The sequence below is a fragment of the Acinonyx jubatus genome, chromosome X, assembly GCF_027475565.1.
Source record: "Acinonyx jubatus isolate Ajub_Pintada_27869175 chromosome X, VMU_Ajub_asm_v1.0, whole genome shotgun sequence".
NCBI classification, from domain to species: domain Eukaryota; kingdom Metazoa; phylum Chordata; class Mammalia; order Carnivora; family Felidae; genus Acinonyx; species Acinonyx jubatus.
In genome coordinates, this window is record NC_069389.1 from 1,683,379 (window position 1) to 1,689,478 (window position 6,100).

A 6,100-nucleotide genomic window follows, 5' to 3' on the forward strand; every position below is an offset into this window, starting at 1 on the left:
AGTCTGCAGCCTGCTTTGGATTCTGTGACTCCCTCTCTCTCTTCCCCTGCCCCACTCACTGTCTGTCTTTTTCTCTCTCGAAAATTAATAAACCGGGGCGCCTGAGTGGCTCAGTTGGTTGAGCGTCCGACTTCGGCTCAGGTCATGATCTCGCGGTCCGTGAGTTCGAGCCCCACGTCGGGCTCTGTGCTGACAGCTCAGAGCCTGGAGCCTGTTTCCGAGTCTGTGTCTCCCTCTCTCTCTGCCCCTCCCCTGTTCATGCTCTGTCTCTCTCTGTCTCAAAAATAAATGAACGTTAAAAAAAAATAAAATTAATAAATAAACTTCAGAAAAAAAGAATGTTAATTAAAAGATGCAGGTAACAACCACACTCACATCACAGGACTTGCGTGGAGATTCCTGGAGATAATTCCTATAAAGGACTTAGCACCCGGTCCCACACAGAATGCTAGGTAAATAGTTCCTTTTTGATGAACTGTTTTGAAGATACCTAAAAATATGTGGGTTAGAATGTAAGGCGTGTCATAGATCAAAATGGTGCATGTCTTGGCCACTTGTCAAAAGGGCCATTGGTTAACCATTGTCCCAGATAGAGTTATAAATCATAAAATTGTCTCCACATATATACTGACTTAAAAGTGTTTTTTCCTAACTTGGTATTGTGGAAGCTACACCTTCTTTTCAATATTTCCGGGAACCTAAAATGCTATAAAAATTATTTTATACATAAAAAAATTCTTTTTTCCCCCATCCTCAATAATAATTTAAGCTTTCTTGAGTGTTAGATGCTTTTAATCATTAGATTAATTTAACCACAAGGGGGCACACTAATATAGCTGTGTGCATCCCTGACTCAAAATTCCTAAGAAACAACTTTTTAAATGTATACACATCTTTCATTTAAAAAAAACAAAAAGCATAAGTTTCAACTCCATTCCAGAAAAAGGAATTTGCAAGGCATGGACCCCGTTTTCAATGTTTCCCCTCTGATTGGGTCAAGAAATTCACCCCACCTGCTTTGTTCATGTTAAGAGGTAATTATGTTACAAGGTAAGATGGGGGGTGGTGTGTGTGGTTATGACCACACATTTTCTGGTAAGAATAGCAGAAAGCAAAAAATTAAAGAAACACAGTCAGACCTAGAGACAATACTCAGCATGCATACTTCACCATCTGGAATTTTCTAAGCAATCACACGTTGATTACAACTACTATTTGTGATGTGTTTTTGTTCATCCATCCTGAGTATGGTGATGCATTCATCAGACACCTGGAAGAATCCAGACAAATGTGGACCAAAGATGCATCGTTTCTCTTGTCTTGAGACCCTCCTGTTCCAGGGATGGGGCGAAAATGATAATTTGAGGTGGGATATGCATGCAAGTGATTCTGATGTTTTGTTGCCCTCACCATCTACTCTTCCAGTCTTGCACATAGCGTGTCTAAGGAAACGGTGGACCTACCTCCAACGGCATTTTAGACTCAAAATCTCTCGTGGAATGTGACTCTGGATGCCCTGGGGTTTCAGGAGGAAATCCCAACCTGGAAGGATTGATAGACAGTGAAGACCTGTAGGGCTAGCATTATGTGGTGTCTGGGGCTCCACCCCAGCCTCTGGCCAGAGTGAGTGTCCAGAACATGGTGGGAGGTAGACTCAGCCCAAGTATCCCGGAAGGACAACGTCTGTGGGACATCTGGATTCCTCGGGGACAAGGATTTGGTGTGAGGGACAGTTGTCCAGCCATCACACCCCCAATGTGGAGCCCAACCTGGGGTTTGAACTCATGACTCAAGACCCTGAGCTGGGATCCAGAGTTGGATGCTTCACCGACTGAGCCACCCAGGTTCCCCCCTTTCCCACTGCAGTTAGACAAAAGGCAAGCAAAGCTTCCACCAAGAAAATGCAAATATCCCCTCATGTGTCTCTCCCCTGTGTCCTTTCTTAACTGTAAAGAAATGTTTGTTTCCTTTTAGCAGAATTTTACTCAGCGATCCAGACGCCCTGTCACCCTGAGGGACCGTTCCCAAAACCCAGTTGCAACAAACACGTATAATTGGCATATTTGCAAAGACAGGGTTTGTGCATCTAAACCTACCTCTGTAGGTTCTCAGTCTGAGTAATAATGCCATAACCACAATCAGCCTGGGGGGCCTCCTCCTTTGGGGTCAGGATGTGCCATGTCAGTTGAGGGGCACACTGCAGAATTAAAACCCTGGGCTCCTTCTTTGGAAATCCTTAAGGATGTGGGGACGGGGAGGGCAGGGCATTCAGCCAGGCGGGCCATTCCTTGGGGGAGAGACTAGCGTGTGACAATATGGGTCAGGCATCAGGAAGCTGGCCCTGATTGCTGGTGATTTCCCTGAGAGTCTCTTCTGGGACAAGCTTCAGCGCTTATCAAAGGCATCTCTGAAATTTTAGGTAGTATTGGATGAGTGTAAACCTGTCCCTACTCTCTGCATGTTTAAGATAAGAGCTATCTTTAGGTTGACGTTGAAGGATGGGGAGGACCTGGCTTTGAAAGGACCCAGGCGTGGAGGAAAAACATAGGACTAGGGGTGGCGATCAAAGCTGGGTGGCTAAAACAGCACAGGACACAGGGACAGGAGAAGAGAGGGTGGTTGCCCCAGGTTGTGTGGGCGGTGATGGCCTGCCCCACAACACGGGCATTAGAAATGGCAAAGGACGCCTGGATTCTGGACACGCATCGCCAGTAGAAGTAATTGGACGTGCTGCTAATTGGTTGTGGGGAAGGGGTGCAAAGGAAGAGGAAAAAATGTTCACGACAGATGGCTTCTTGCTGTTTCGTGTCAGCCGTTGCAGGGACACGGGTGCCATTTGCAAAGATGGCAGTTGGAAGGGGTGGATCCCACAAGTGGAAAGCCCGAATTTGAGATATGGCTGACAAGTATCCAAGTGGAAATACCAAGGAGGCAGGAGATGGTGAGGACTGGGTGAGAGGGTACCATTGGTCTGGAGACGACAAGTGGGCGTTTGGGGACACCGGCTCCAGCCATGCGGGTGGTTTCCTTGATCTCATCAATGTACATCCCCTGATGCTTCGAATGGGTTCTTGCCTTCAAAGAGCCATGATTTCAACCAATTTGTTCTTTCTTTCTCGTCTGATGCCCCAAGAATGCCAACAGATACTCCTTTTAGGAGTGGAAGAGTTAAATGTCATGTTGTCTGTGCCAGTAAATTATTACCTACGAGGAGATATTTCACAGCCAAGGAAAATCGAGAACCACCCACATTGCTTTTGATGTATTTATTTTCTCTCATGAGTTAGAATCTGCTTTCAGGCAGAATTGTGAATGCTCCTTACATTATTCGGCAAGCACATCATGAGGGAACAATACAGGTGGGGGTGTCTGTCAGGGATGTAGACACAGTCCCTGTCTCCATCTTACAATCTACTGTAGGGACAAAGAGGGAACTGGTCTTGGGGCACGTGGGTTCGCAGCAACACAGACTAGCGGTCTGTATCATTCGGGCCATATTTTCCAAATACGGAGAAAAGGACTGGTGTTGGTTCCCATGATGCTCGGCTAACAGGGTTCTGCGGGATGGCATCCTACAGTTCTGGTTCTGTCTGTAACTGTTTTCCTGACTTGAGGCAACTGTATGGAAATGTCTGGTGGGAAGTTCTCTGCGGATCAGGCGCTGATCTCCTGTGACGGAAGAAATCACCCACGCTCCTCCATAGTCTGTTCTGTGCTTATAATATAACAGATTCCCCTCACTGCAGCCTTGAACGTCTTTGCAGAGAGGTCGTGATGGCCCCAGTGCTGTGTTTTAGGGGCCCGCACGTGAAAGCCATGACCCCGTCACATGTCTGGACCTCACTTTTCAGGTACAGAAAACCACTCACGGGGTTGAATTCTTTGTGCACGCTGGTGTTCCCCGCCTCATTACCTTTCCTGCCCACTCTACCATTTCCCAACTGGGCTATTTCTTCAAAGTAAGCATCCATGCTTGACCAGAAATTGAATAGAAGTCTACCAGGAACTGAGGGGGTTATAAAAGTTCTCTGTTGATTTTTTATAATTTTTTTAAGTTTATGTATTTATTTTGAGAGAGAGAGAGAGAGAGAGAGAGTTTGAGTGTGTTAGGAACAGAGAGATAGGACAGAGAGAATCCTAAGCAGGCTCCACACTGTCAGTGCAGAGCCCTGACGTGGGACTCAAAATCACAAACTGTGAGATCGTGACCTGAGCCGAAATCAAGAAAGGGACACTCGGGGCGCCCGGGTGGCTCAGTCGGTTAAGTGTCCGACTTTGGCTCAGGTCATGATATCATAGTTTGTGGGTTCGAGCCCCATGTCGGGCTCTGTGCTGACAGCTCGGAGCCTGGAGCCTGCTTGGGATTCTGTGTGTGTCTGTCTCTGCCCCTCCGTTGTTTGTGCCCTCTCTCTTTCTCTCTCTGTCTCTCTCTCAAAAATAAACATAAAAAAAAAAAAAAAACCAGAACAGGACACTCAACCGACTGGGCCACCCAGGAGCCCCCAAAAGTTACCTGTTGATTTTTTGACCTCCAGTCTTCATGTAATGTCTTACCATGTCATTCAAAATCACACTTGCCCCCCACCCCCCGCCCCAGATTGAAGGCCAGTCTTTCCATTATCATGAGGACAGTGATTTGAATCTGTAAGTTTACAAAACCGTGCCGGCTTGGGAAGGACTCTTGCACGGAACAAATCGTCCTGACTCCCTCTGAACTCCCTTTTCCCTGTGCATCTATTGTCCCTTGTTTCCGATAGAGGAAGACGTTCCAACCTGCCTGTTCAATTCTGCAGACAAAGCGTCTCTGGCAGGTGTAGCCTCTCCGTTCCTGTCTGTGCGCAACCTTACGGTTTTTCCCCGGAGCCGGAGATGGCAAGAAAGGCAGGATGTGGCAGAGACAGGAACAGTCATGGGGAACAATTTTCTTATGCCAGGAAACCAAGACTCAGCCCGACACCCACACACCTTTGAGAGGCAGTATTGTGATGCAGATGAAGACACACGGGTTCACACAGCCACACTTGCAAAGGTGTCCAGGCTTTCTTTATCCAGGAGTGATTGCTGCATAAAAAAGGGGAAGGGACGTGGCCAAAAAGTTAGAGGCCAAGAGTTCTGGGGAAGGGTCTATAGGATCCTCTGGGGGCAGATCTAACAAGTGACCACAGACCAGGTCACTTGTTAGATCTGCCCCCAGAGGATCCTATAGACCCTTCCCCAGAACTCTGAAAAACCACAGGAATCCCTCCTCCACCAGCTGTAGACACGAGGGTCTGAGATCCAGGCGGGGCAGGGCTGTGCTCCCTCCTGAGACTCTGGGGAAAGGTCCTTCCTGCCTCTTCCAGCTTCTGGGGCTCCAGGCGTCCCTGGGCCTGTGGCCGCGTCCCTCCCGTCTCTGCCTCTGTCTTCACGTGGCTTCTCGTCTGTGTCTGTGTCTCTCCTCTTCTGTCTCTTCCAATGACACTATCTTTTTTTGTCCAAATATGGTCACTTTGGAAGGTTCTGGGGTTAAGACTTGGACATATATTTTGGGAGTCACCATTTAACCCACAAGAGTTTCCGTATTAGGTAACTGCCCAGCGGCCAGTGGATTATCCTGGGTTTCTGTGTGTTTCTGGAGGCTGAAAAGGAAGCCATCGCCAAGTGTTATTCCTGACCTGCCCCTTGGGATTTCGGCAAAATTTAAAAAATTCTCTACATTTGCTTTAATGAACCTTTATAATACACAGCGGGGAATCGACAGTTACCGGTTTGCTTTGAGTCTTGGATGCATTTGAGGAAAAGTCAAAAGTTGTTAAAGCCTCCTCCCAGCTCACCAGACACCTTTTATGCTGCAGAAGCAGCAAAAGAAATATAATTTCCAAAGGAGCAAGGTTTCCACGTACACGTCGACGTCAGTGGAAAAAGTAGCTGGTTTGGAAACAGCCAGCAGAATGCAGGCACGGTAATTCTCAAGATTTCGTTTCATTAAAACCAAAGCTTGCTGGTGTGGAGATCAAGGAAAGCGCTTTTATTGACTTATTTGTTTTGTAGAGGAAAGAATTCTAAGAATTGGAGAAAATTGATTGACATCGGCAGTAGAGGACGCGTATCCGCTAGCAGG